Source organism: Taudactylus pleione, unplaced genomic scaffold, assembly GCF_031769625.1.
Source record: "Taudactylus pleione unplaced genomic scaffold, aTauple2 ptg000539l, whole genome shotgun sequence".
Taxonomy (NCBI): domain Eukaryota; kingdom Metazoa; phylum Chordata; class Amphibia; order Anura; family Myobatrachidae; genus Taudactylus; species Taudactylus pleione.
Window position 1 is genome coordinate 1,496,735 of NW_028284941.1, and position 13,880 is coordinate 1,510,614.

The window sequence follows — 13,880 nt, forward strand, 5'->3', positions numbered from 1 at the left end:
AATCGTTCAGTTGGTCAGTCTGACTAAACTACAAACGTGAACGCCCATGAACGATAATCATTCATCGTTTTAACTTAGAAAGTGAACGATTTTTACAATGATTGAACGATAAACGATATCGTTAACGATAATCGTTCAAAAAATCGTTGTGTGTGTATGCACCTTTAGTCTTACATAAACAAAAATATGTAAATTCACTTCTGCATATGTGCTGTATGCAAAAACTCACCATTTGCATCCATGAAGAGAGATCTGTGTGAATCAGCCCTGCAGAGTTCAGTTATAGCTGAGACAAGGTGACTAATTAGACAGCAGATTCAGCTCAGCAATGACAGGTGGTAAACTGAAGCAGGGATCTAGTATAGCTGAAGCCAGACTATGGCCCGTATTCAATTTGAAGCGTTAAGTCCGGATCCGCGTTAAGTTTCCGCCGATTACGTCATTATCGCCTGTTTTGGTTTTACCCCATATTCAATTTGAAAGACTTTCCGCCTAGGCGGAAAGTCAATGCAATGTAATAGGTGGTAAAATATCGCCTATGAATGGCAGGTGGAAAAAAAGTGCAGAATTGGGATTTTGGGGTGCAACGTTGCGGGAACCCCCGTGCAGCCTTCAGACAGTCCCCCAAAGGTAATCTGTAAAAAAAAAAAAAAAAACTTAAGGACACCCCAAAAATTTACTTTGAAAAAGGGGGCAAAAAAAAATGTTGGGGTACAAACTTAAAAACTAGCGAACTTGACTCCCCAAGTATGCTCCAAGTGTTTTTTTGATTGCAGGTGTTTGCAGCAGGTGGATTTTTCACGATTTATTCAACTACACTTTTTCAACTTTAAATATGCTGACCCCCATTTTCAAGTACCCCAAATTTGCTGGGATAAGTTATGTTCTGGAAAAAATACTCCTAAATACTATTCTGCATCAGGTATAGAAAAACACTATTTGGCAGCTATTGAGCCATTTAAAAACACCAAATACCTTCAGCAAGCCAAATCGGGGGGTACCACAGTGAACCCCCATGTCAGAGCATCATTTGGGGGATGTCAGGCTGATTTCCCCAAAACTGACAGTACTTTCCACTTGTTAAAGTATCGCTGGGTCTCGTTTACGCGTACTTTCAAATTGAATCTGGGGTAAAGCATGCACGCGCTTGATACTTTTCCGCCTCCAAGACAGGCGAAGTCTGCGTTAAGTCCGGGCCACGTTAACCTAACGCGGCTCGGCTCAAATTGAATACAGCTCTATGCAGGATAAACACAATGGCAGAATCAATATAGACTGACAATGCTTTGCAACAGGCTATAATGCAATCCCGAAATGTAATATTGATACAGGTTCAGGAATACAGACAGTGACTCAAATGCAGCAAACAAATGAAAATAAACTGGCAGATTTCTTACCAAGATGTACCATGTAAAGCAGGAATATTACTTGTTGACCGTAGCACCGGAGAAACGAGCACAGATTTGCAGAAAAGGGGATGGCAGATATCCAGAGAGCTTGTATAGGACAAGTCAGCAAGCTATGGTGGTCAAACAGGTTGGGAACTAGTAAACAGATCAGAGTATCTCAATGTCTAAGGTAAATCCAGAAGAATGGTCAAACAAGCTGGGTCAAACACTAGGGAACTCAGGGTGTCTCAGGTGCACTTATTAGCTCCAGAACACAGGCTGTAGTACAAGCTGGAAGAGCAGCACCACTGGTGATGTTTTGAACTAGATGAAAGCTAAAAACTGAAGGCCCCCATAAATCAGAGATTGATTGCAGCATTCGTGCAATTTGCAATCGATTGTGTATAAAAATCTTTCCCTTTTTCAATCAATTGTGGCAATTCTGCAATCTGCAATCGATTGAAAAAGGGAAAGATTTTTATACACAATCGATTACAAATTGCTGCAATCAATCTCTGATGTATGGGCGCCTTAAGTAGAGCAGTACAATTGAGTGAACATAATTTTAATGGGTTGTAAGGTATTCCCTTTGTCAATTTAAATGACTTAATATAAACTGTTTGGAAGCCATTATTTTAGAAAAACAAGTAGATAATAAGGGAAATCTTTTTCTTTTTTAGACTGTCGAAAAAGCCTAAACTGATTTATAAAATGTGGAAGGGAGAGACCTGTGGAAGCTCAAAAAATTATGTCTGTCTGTTAAGTTGCAGGTTGCATGCTCCTTGTTGCTCTTTTTCCTATTGAACCATCTTGTTGATATGATATGCTATCAATTAAGTGTTCTCAGGGCTTTTAAATTGAAAGAACCCTCTTGTATTTCATTAGACCCCTCAGTGAGTGTGGTATATTTTGTTGACGTTCATAATGTTGACATGGTCAGGGTACAGTGACAGGCCTGAGTACTGTAGGGCACATAGCCTAAATATATTTACAAAAAATATATGAATAAAACAGTATGTGCGACACAGGGAGGTTCTGTTGACCCCTTAGCCAGGGACAGATCCGGTGGGGGGGGAGGCTATCAGTGCAATCGCTCGCCCCCGCATTAGCATCTTACTTTGCTCCGGCAAGAGAGGCTCTCCTTTTTGGTGGTGCCATCTTCCTGGTGATATTTAGGAAGATGGTGCTGCAGATCAGGAAGAACCCGCTTGCTGGAGCAAGGTAAGTATACTTGGTGGGGCAGACCCAGACCCCCACCGGTCCCCTTCAAAAAGCCTAGGTAATTAGTACCCTCTCACCCCCCCTCTCGGCATCCCTGGACATGGTCATAAGGTTGACATACTTGCAATGTCAACATTAACCACATCGACATTCATCATGTCAAAATTGAAAAATTTTGACATAATTAGAATGTCGACAAAACCTTCCTGGTGGTCTAGTGGTGACTTACCTGGTCCAGTGGCTCCAGCTATGTATTCCGCATCCGGTGTTCAGCTGATGACTTCTGGCAGATTTTCTGCCGGTGAGTATATCTAACCCTAACTTCAACCCTGCTCCTAGTACCCAACCTTAACCTCCCCTCCCGCAGCCTAAACATAACTTCTCCTACCATAGCCTAAACCTAACCCTCCACTGCCAGGTCATGCAGAATGTCAGTGTTTCACATTTCGACATTCTGCACATGCTAATATGTCCATAGTTGAGAATGAATGAAGACATTGTAAATGTCAATATTTTGACTACATCCCTCCTCCATATCTTTCCTATATGTCATCATACACATCCACATGCCTCTTATATGACATGCACATTCTCCATATATCTTTTATATACTGTACCATCTTTTTCCAACTTATGTCAATTATATGCCATCACACTTCTTCATATGCTCCTTAAATGGCATAACACTTCTCAGATGTCACGTGACACCTATACATTATATGCCATTACAGAGTTTCCTGTAGTCTCTTACATTCCATTGTAGTCCTACCTATGCCCTTTAAAATCATTAGTTTTCTTCTTAGGCCCCTGTTCCTTCAGACTCCTCCATCGGTTCTATAAATTATTTTGATTGTCACCATGTCAACATTCATAATGTTGATATGGTCAACATGTCAATAGACATCATTTTGAAATATTCAGCATGTGGTAATGCACAAGGTTGAATTGCAGCATGTCGACACTGATGACATGGAGCCAATGTCGATAAGCAATTGTAATCCTAACCTTGACATTTGTATTGTCAACATTTTAAATGTCAACATTTTCCTCCATGTCAACATTTAAACATGTCAACATCAAAACATTCAACATTCTGCATAAATGTGAGTTATACTTAGCATTTCATTTCTCTTAACCATTCTAATGTGAATAGTTTATCTCCAATTGTATTTCAATTAATATATTGTTGTGCAGTTAGAGTGACTCTTCTTATTATGGTCTGTATAGTCCCTTCTGCATAAAATGATGCATTTGTTGTGTAGAAATTTAGTTATAGGTTGTTATGTTGTTGGCTGCCAAAATACATGTAGTCTTCCTCTGGATATCTAAAGTAGCTATTGCAATGCTGTTGTATTGTTATGTCACTTAGATCAACATGAAAATCACTATTTAATGAAGCTTCCTAAATATGAAATTATAATCTTAACCTATACAGGTGTTAACAATGTAAGTTACATTCACATTTATAATATTAAAAAATAAAATATAAACATAATTTAAAATGATGTTAATGAATTCCAAATTATAATGCAGATACATGTAGGGATTTGTTTTTTTACTACTCAAAAGAAGAAAACCTAGTAATCCTAATACAGGACTTTGTGGCTATAGAACTACAAGGACAATATTATACGTAAATCTTTTTTTTAATTCTTAAAGATGTGTTGTTCCCTGCTACCCCCAGCCTGAATCTGGTCCGTTTTCATCTATTTCTCACCTAGAATATTTTTCTCTTCATTTTCTTGTTGAAGGAGGAAAGTTAGTACTTTGATTTTCATTACTAATTGTCCTTCAGCAGCTCTGAAAAAATGATTGTACTCTGTTATGTTTATGAGATAACCCTAACTGTCATCACTCATCATAATGGAAGAACTATTCAGAGTCAAACTATTGTGAAGAACAAAGGTTCAAAATACAGTTAATATGTACTAAAACCAATTAAACCAAGCGTGATAATTTGACTATTTTAAACGTTATTTAATTAAAGTGGACCTGCATACACTAATGTAAAGCCAGGAACTTGGGCAAAGGCAGAAGAAAAATCCAAAAATCTTTATTATTAATAACAGAGCAAATAAATGAGATGTCACTGGCAGAAATCCCCAGAACAAAGCAGCAGATATTACCACAAACCAAAAGTGGGAGATGGGACCCTGGCAGAGGTGTATACACTGTAAGTGCAGGCCATAGAATCAATGGGGTTCAGCTCTAGTTGGCTGAGGCCCCAGGGTAGGCATGTCATGGGATACTGGCATTTTGTGCCTTCCTGATTTAACCTAAATTACAAAAGTATTGTAAAAAGTATTGTAAAAAGAACAGAAAGCAAAAAAAAACACATTCCCTCCCATTCTGTTAGGTGCGGTTATCCAGATAAAAATAATTTATTAAATTAAATAGTAATAGTCAAAAGTAAAATAATGTGTAAATTACAATAAAAGATAGCTGTCACAGCTAAGGAGATTAGTTAATAGACTTAGCACATATATAAGCAAAATTAGTACATAGTGATTATGCATGAACTATCACCCATATATAACGAGATTTAGGTGTTAGCTGCAAGCTCTTAGATATATATTTAGTAAACAGCTTCGCCCACACATCCCTGGTTAGTATAGTCTAAGATGCTATTAGCTATAACTCTGTCCCAGCCTTATAAACTCAAGGTATACTGCATGCTTAATTTACACTGGCTGCCCTTCCAGGTCCAAGGTATATTATAATTGCAACAATGTTTCTTACCTCCCAGCTGATGGTGGACATTATTTTGCAGCCCATAAGAGGAATGGACCAGTGTCCCAGTCTTATATCACAAAGGCTGCCCGTCCAGCTCCAATAAACATAATGGATGCAACCATGTCTATTACTTCCCAGATGCTGGAAGCCCCTATAGTGCAGCCCATAGAAGGAATAAATCAAAGTCCCCATAGCTAGTAACAATTGATCCTACCAGGGAGGGCTGGATGCCGGCAGCGCCGATCACATTGCAAAATCTGGAAGTTCTCTTACACGTTTCTCTGCCTCCACAAGTGGCTTCCTCAGAAGATATGAAGAAGCTGCTGATTGTCTGTGGAGGCAGAGGCCAGGTGTTTCCTTTTTGTTGTCATTCCGACTTAATAAAAAATAAAAAATTTTTACAGCATTATTTTTTTTAAAATACTGAATATTTAGCAGATCACAGCAAGATACATCATCCAAAACATACAAATGTGTAAAAATCTGAGTAAATACACATAACAGCTATGAGGCCATATTAAAAAAACAAAAACTCAGAAGTGATCCACTTTTAAGAATAACAAGACACAAGAGAGTACCCTTGCATATGACAGTGTGGAAACCTGCCAGAAAAGAGATAGAGATAGTTAGAGAGAATAGGAAAGTAAGAGAAGAATGCAAGAAAAAAAGAAAGCCAATGGAGTGTCCCCTCAATTGAATAGGTTCAGAGAAAAAGGATTGATAAAGGCAGTTAGCTACTCAACAGGGATGGGGTGTTATGAGAGGCCAACCAGGTGCCTTCATCGGTGCATCCTCTCCAGCATCTTTCTGAAGCATCAGGAAACAACCTTTAGCCGAGAACGTACATAATACCACTTGTATAACAATTTATATACATTTGCTTTAATTTTGACACATATGGAGCTAGAAGCAGCATTGTCCCAAATTTCTGACTATTCTTCATTATCTAAATTGGTTCCCAAATCAGTTTCCCATGCCAATTCATAGGTGTCTCTTAAAGGGGGAGTCTCCTCAACAAGCAGTGAATATAAGCAGAAATTAAGCCTTTGGTTGAGAAGCGTCTCCAGCAAATGGTCTCAAATGTTGTGAGATGCTTACTAACAAGGGTGGATTTGATTTTAGAATGAAAATGTCTAGTCTGTGGGAAACGGAGAAAGAGATGGGAGTGCCTTTGGTCCTGGATCTGGGAAAATTGGGGGAAATTGGAGTAATTGGTGATCTCATTAAGATTAAAAATATTTCTCCCTTTCCATAAATTAAAGGATGACCTGGATATACCTGGGGGAAAAGCAGGATAATATAATAATGGTATGAGGGGAGTTGGGCCCAGAGTCAGCTTAAATTTTCTATTAACGAAGTTCCAAATAAAGAGCGAATGAGAAATGACAGGGTGGGATACAATGGTCTCGGGGCAGTGAGTTCTCTGAAGCCACAGGAGGGAGGAAACCCCAACTCGTCAGCTTAAATATCAACCAAGACCTTGCCTGCACCAGGATTACACCAATACACACAGTGGCAGATTGTGCTGCATAGTAATACCTTTTTAAGTTAGGGATACCCAGACCTCCACCCCGAGAGTGACGTTGCAATAGGTTAATTTTGACCCGGGGGTGCTTTTGGGCCCAACTAAATTGAGAGGTTTGGAATTGCAGGAATTTAAAAACATAGGGCTGAACAATATTGGGAGCATTTGAAACAAGTATAGTAGCCGAGGAATCACGTTCATCTTGACAGAATATATGCAACCTATCCAGGAGATGAAATGGCTAGACCATATATGAAGGACTGATTTCATTTGGTCTAAAATGCAGAGAAAATTAGCCTGCAAAAGTTGGTGATGGTGGTGAGTTAAGAAAATGCCTAGGTATTTAATTTTTTGTTTATGCCAGGTGAAAGGAAATGAGGACTCTAAGTTTAGTTGGAGCCGGAATATAAAAATCTAGGACTTCCGTCTTATTGACATTCATTTTGTAGCCAGAGAATTGAGAGTAAAGATCAATCTCGGAGAGGAGAGGCTGCACGGAGTGAGCAAGGTTGGAGAGAAAGCAAGCATCATCTGTGTAAAGAGCTATTTTGTTTTCTGAAGAACCGGTTCTCACCCATGAAATTTCAGCGTTGCAACAGATCCTTGCAGCCAAGAGCTCCATAACTAAGACAAAAAATAAGGGCAAAAGTGGGCAACCCTGTCTGGTACCGTTGGAGATTCCAAAGCTGGAAGAGGTGACGTTAACAGAGAATTGCAGTTGGGGGTGGTACAGTGCTGAAACACTCATAAAATGTACCCGAAATACCATTCTTTGGAGGACTTGAAATCTGGTCCAATGCTTTCTCAGCGTCTAGTGCTAGGATGAGTGAGGGGAGTTTCTGTTTATGAATAGAGCAGATTAGGTCAATGGCTCTTCTGGTACTGTCAGACGCCTGGCATTCTGGTATGAAGCTAACCTGGTCAGAGTGAACTGGGGGAGAAGGGGAGCTAAATGAGTAGCTAAGATTTTAGCATAGATTTTAAGGTCCACATTCAACAACGATATTGGCTTATAATTAAGACACTGTAGAGTCTTGGTCAGGTTTAGGAATTACCACAATATTAGCCTGGGTTGCAGCGGCGGCAAAGGATGCGCCTTCCATGACATCGTTAAACAAAGAGCTAAGGTGCGGAGCAAGTGATTTATAATATTGAGCTGTAAACCCATCAGGACCCGTTCAGCAGATGATCGCTTTGATTCGATAGCAATAATCATTTCCTCAACCGAGATGCTTTCATTTAACTCAGATAGTTGAGACTCCAAAATTCGTGGCAAGAGGGTAGTAGACATATAAGAATGTACTTCCTCTTCGCTCGGGGTCTCGCACCAAAGGGGGCGTGGCTGCCAGACGGAGGCGTTCCCATGGGAACGCCTACCGTCTGGGTCCGGCCCCACTGACATCACTAGTGATGTCAGTGGGAGTGATTTTGGCTCTGATAGAGCCAAAATCACTCCAGGGCTTGCGGTCACCGAGACCCTACCGCAGGTTCTCGTCGCAAGCCCGATGGTGGCGATGGTCTTGACCATCGCGACCATCTTTTTGGCCGCTCGCATATGCTGTGGGTGGTCACCCTCAGCTATGTGAGCGGCCAGGAGGCCGCTCCAAGTTTAGGTAGGAGGGCCCTGATTCAGAGCGAGCGCTCTGGTCAGAGCGTCCGGCTCTGAATCAGGCCCTCAGTTTGTTTATTTATTTGTCAAGGTGGGAGAGCACGCATTAGTCTTGAACTATGCCAGCCCAAGATCTTGTTCACTTCTAGCACCCAGTACCTATAATGAATTATTTCTAAACGTGTATCAAAGGACCTATTTGTCCCCTCATAGACAGTTTAGAATTGGACTCACAAGCTCCCACAATTGCCCTCGATGTGGTCGAGAGCAAGCAGATCTTTATCATTGCTTATGGAAGTGTCCATTGGTCCTTTTGGAGGCAGATACAACTAGAGGCTGAAGTCTACTTAGTCAATTATGTTGCATTCACTCTAAAGTGGACCATTTTGGGTATCTTCCGTAGTGGGCACAGACTTACCCAAGGTAGCTGAAAATTGTTATTGGCAATAAGTGCGACAGCAAAGAAACAAGAAATTGATACACCCACTCCTGTAGACTTTCAATTATATAGGGATAAACTTCACTTCATTTTTCATATGGATTGGGTGGAAATGTTATTTGATAAAGAGAAGGAAGTTGAATAATTTTTTTTGATCCTTGGGAAAGTTTTATATCTCTACACTACCGACTTTGACACAATCTCAGATTCATCACAGCATGCTCTTGACTCAGTGGTGTGAGACTCGTGCTCTTACCAGTGATCCTCTCATTATTTTGGCTGAAGGATGAGCATCGGAATCCCTTTTCTTTCTGTCTTGGTAAACCCTTGATCCAAACTGTGGGTTCTGCATTCCTCACTGGCATTTTTACTAAATACTGTATTTTATAATTGTTTCTAAATTTGTTAAACACTATGGCCCTGATTCAGAGCAGTTCACTAGATGCGATCGCTGCATCCAGCGTATGCAAATTTTTCAAAGTGATGACATGGGAAGCAATCGCCAAGGCATAAACACACCCACTTTGGCTGTGTGAGCAATCGCTCTGTGTATGCAGACACCCATAAGCGTATGTTGAGATGCCAACTAGTGCACGTCATCTCCAGGAAGTGTATTAAAACATTGGTACCATCGGTAGTGAACGCAGCGCTTGTGGTTGCCTTACCCTGCCGCAAGCACTGCGAGGACTTCAGTGTAAAAAACAGGCATGTGATGTGTACTATGACGCTGCCTGTTAATTATACGCGCCTTAAAAATGGCATAGAAACACCGAGGCACGTCTACGTTCACACCCCCGTTATTAGTGTCCTGCCCCTGTTACCACCCACAAACGGCCTCTCCTGTCACTCATTTCACTGGGATATCTTTTCACTGGGCTGTCTATCACTGGGCTGTCTTTGCTGGGCGAGCGAGCGGGCTGCGTTCGCACAGAGTAGTTTGCTCATGCGCAGAATGAAGCATGCGCGTACGCAAACCATTGGGCTGCTTGCGAGCGCACAGCGCTAGCGAGCCAATCTGAATGAGGTCCTATGTTCTAACGCTGTGTATTTGTTATTGACCTTTTGTACCTGTTGACCTTTTTACATGTTGAACTTTAGTGTGTCTGACTTTTGTCCCTGTCTAACTATTGACTGTCTAACATCTGGGGCCAAATGTAATAGGGCGAGAGTTTAGAAAATGTGAGAGTTTAGCAGTAAACTCTCACATTGGTTGAGTTTTATCTTCAAAATTGGAAAACATCTGAATGAGATTTTAAATTGTGAGAGTTTTTTAAGTCTAAAAAAACATGCAAGTTCGCTCTGTTACTTTGTTTTTGGACTCTATTACATTTGAAAAGTTTAAAAAGTGTCAGAAACTCTCACTTTTCTAAACTCTCACCCTATTACATTTGGCCCCTGGTGTCTATCTAGACATTGTCTATCTAATTACTGTCTATATCTTATATCACACCCTTTTTTATTATGTATGCAGTCAGTGCCTAAATTGATTTTGTATGATGCTTTTGCCTCACAATGTTATTGAACATAATCCACCATGTGACATTAATTATGTATATTTCTTCCGATGTTGTACGATGCTATTGCTTCAATAAAAAAATACTTACATTTTTTTTTTCAGACAATCTGAAATCTAAATTACAGCTTCTCTTCTTCTGCTTTTGTAGTGTCATTTATGTGTAACCTAGCAATGATTAGTATAGAAAAATACAAGTGTAAAAGTGGCAATGCATTTATGTGTAATATACTTTCATCCAGTATTATTAAATGTAGGGCTAGATGCAAGTTACCATAGTATTTTTAGGTAGCTGAAGGCAGCATATGCCCAGGGCCGGTTCTATGCATATGAATAGTACGCAGCTGGAGGGCGCCTCAGCTGTGACCATGCAGGCTGCGGGCAGACTGTGTCTCTGTGACACAGCTGCACTGCATGTGTAGTGCTGAACGGACAGAGTTCGGTCAGCACTACACAGTTACAAACACACAGCTGCCGGTACCAGCAGTGTGTTTGTTTTAATTAGCAGCCAATGAGAGTCTATCAGACTTTCATTGACTGCTGCGCCCACTGCCGGAGCCGGGCTGGAGCTCACTCATGAGCTCCATCTTCCGGCTCCTGCAGTGGGTAATGGGAGAGGCATCATGACACCTCTCCCATAATGCAGAGCGGGCCAGCCCAGGAGGAAGGATGGAGGAGCGGATGGCGATGGCGGGAGCAGGAGCCAGAGCGGGGATTCAGGTGTTTTTTTTTTATTTTTATTACGTGTGTCTACTGGGGGGGGCACTACAAGGGGGGGACCATTATTGAAGGTACTGCATCGGGGGGGACCTCAATGGGGGCACTACAAGGAGGTGACTACTACTAGGGGAACTACAAGGGGATGACTACTACTAGGGGCACTACAAGGGGGGACTACCACTGGGGGCACTGCATCAGGGGACCACTACTGGGGGAACTATATAAAGGGCAATACTGGGGATACTGCATGGGGGGGGACTACAACTGGGGCCACTATTTAAAGGGCACTGCAGAAGGGGTACCACTATTGGGGGCACTGCATAGGGGGACTACTACTGGGGGCACTATATAAGGGTCACTGCATAGGGGGTACCACTACTGGGGGCATTACCTGGTGGGACTACTACTGGGGGCACTATATAAGGGGCTTACTACTGGGGGCACAAGGGGTACTGCACAGGGGGACCACTACTGGGGGCACTGTATAAGGGGCACTGCATAGGGGGATTACTACTGGGGGCCTGCATAAGAGGGACCACTACTGGGGGCATTGCATACTGGGGGTACTGTATAAGGGGCACTACTGGAGGGACTGCATTAAGGTGCATATGGAATGGAAAGGACTGTTCCCAGAGTGACGAGAAAGGGGTGTGTGCACTGGCGTCACAAGGGGGGTGTGGGCTGCACTCGGGTGTCACCAGCTGAGGGGTGACACCAAAGTGCTAGCTCCCCCTCAGTGACAGGAGCTGGGTGCTGCATTACGTGCAGCACTCGGCTCCTAGCACAGTGAGGGAGCTGGCACTTCACACAGGCTGGTCCCCGGGGACAGCCTGGACCTCGGCACCCTCAATTTAAAAAAAAACATGGGGTTCAGCCGCGAAGCCATGCCCCCACATATGAGGCCACGCCCACCCATGAAGCCAAGCCCCCTTATTTTCTGACGCGCAAAATACAGGCTCACCGTCCCTGCCTGCATTGGGTGCAATGTGAGGTAGGGACGCCACTGGCTGTGTGTCATGGTTATGGCTTTTTCCATGAGACCGCGGTCCCTTAATTTGTTTGGGCATGCTCAACAATATGCCTGGGGGCACCAAAAAATATACTCGCTCACCAAAAAATTTGGGCTAGGGCCTGCCCTGCATATGCCAGATGCTACATAAAACACATTTTATGGGGGATAGAGATTAGAGTAGGTGGTTTAGATAACCCTGCCTGTTGTGACTGACAGGTCATGGCTAGGGTTAACAGACTATCACAGGCATTGCTAGGGGATGTACTTCGCTTTTAAATTTAAAGTAACCAAGCAGGGTACACTTCCTCTTTTGTTCAGAGAAATTCCCTGACCGATTTGTGGTATTTTGTATTGTACGTTGTTCAGGGCCAGAGTAACAATGGGGCGGATGGAGCTACAGCTCCAGGCCTCTAAATAAAAATAGGCCCATCATCATGACAGCATGATGTTGACTGACCATCTGCTGTCCACACGGTCATCCATAAATCATAAGTAGTAAAATTGTATTTCTGTTTACCTCACAAAGTAAGGCATTTTCTTCTTTTACATATTTACGGAGACATTGGTGTTGAGATTAGAGGGTGTATATGCCCATGTGCCCATGTGGCTCTGGCCACACCACACAGCACTGGTCACACCTCATCTGCTTCTCATAATAGGCCCTTGGTAATTTTCAGCTACAGGCCCATGTGGCCCTCAATCCGGCCCTGACGTTGTTTTTCTGGTTTATTAACTTTTCTGTGTTAACATTCTTTAAGCAGAAGAAGCATTGCATCCCAGTGGCCAAACTGGGCACAAGTGGTACTTGTGGGGCACCTTCCTTTCACATGGTAAGTTGTCTCTGCCCTAAAGAGGGCACCTGAGCTTCTTCCTATAGGTTAGGCCTAGTAGGGTGGTGTAGCCTATTGTAACTCAGGTTGTGTCAGAGGCCTTCAGGTAGCCTCATTTAGTAATTATATCATGGACTAGAGCTTTGGAAACAATGTTTTTTTTTCTTGTCTATATGTTAATGCAATTTTTGACTTTTTGATTCCACTTAAGTTGTCTGTGTCTTTATTCAGGTTAATAAGGTAATAAAGCATCTTTGTGATGAGATAACACTTCATAGGATAGGTGGCTTATTTTTCTGCTCCATCTTTCTTTTTAAAATAATGTTTAATGTTCAAATAGTAAACAATACACTTATTTTCAAGTACTGTGAATTCTGCCAAGTTGAAAAGAGCGACTATTCCTACAAGTAAGTCTACTGATTTTCTAAGCAATGTAGGGTTCATGACAAAAATATGAATACATTTTTTACCTACTCTACATGTTTATATACCCAAGTTGAAATTTATATATATATATATATATATATATATATATATAATGGGTCATCCCATAAAATATAGGACACAATTTATGAAAATTAAAGTGTGCCATAGCAGATGCCAAGACATTTTCAACTTAATTTGTTTCAACTGATGAACTTAATGTAACTGTCACAGTGACTTCAGATGATGTAGTGAACGTTGGTGACTGGTTCTATGTTGAATATGATGGAAAGATCAGGCGAGATCAAGGATATCAGAGATGGCGAATACTTAGTGAGCACAATGGAGCAAGCTGGCAGCAGCTGGAAATGGTCATCAACACCAGATGAAATATCTTATACATCTTCACAGTTTATCAGGAAGACAAACAGGCCTACATTGATTAATCCACGTGAATTTTTACAGGT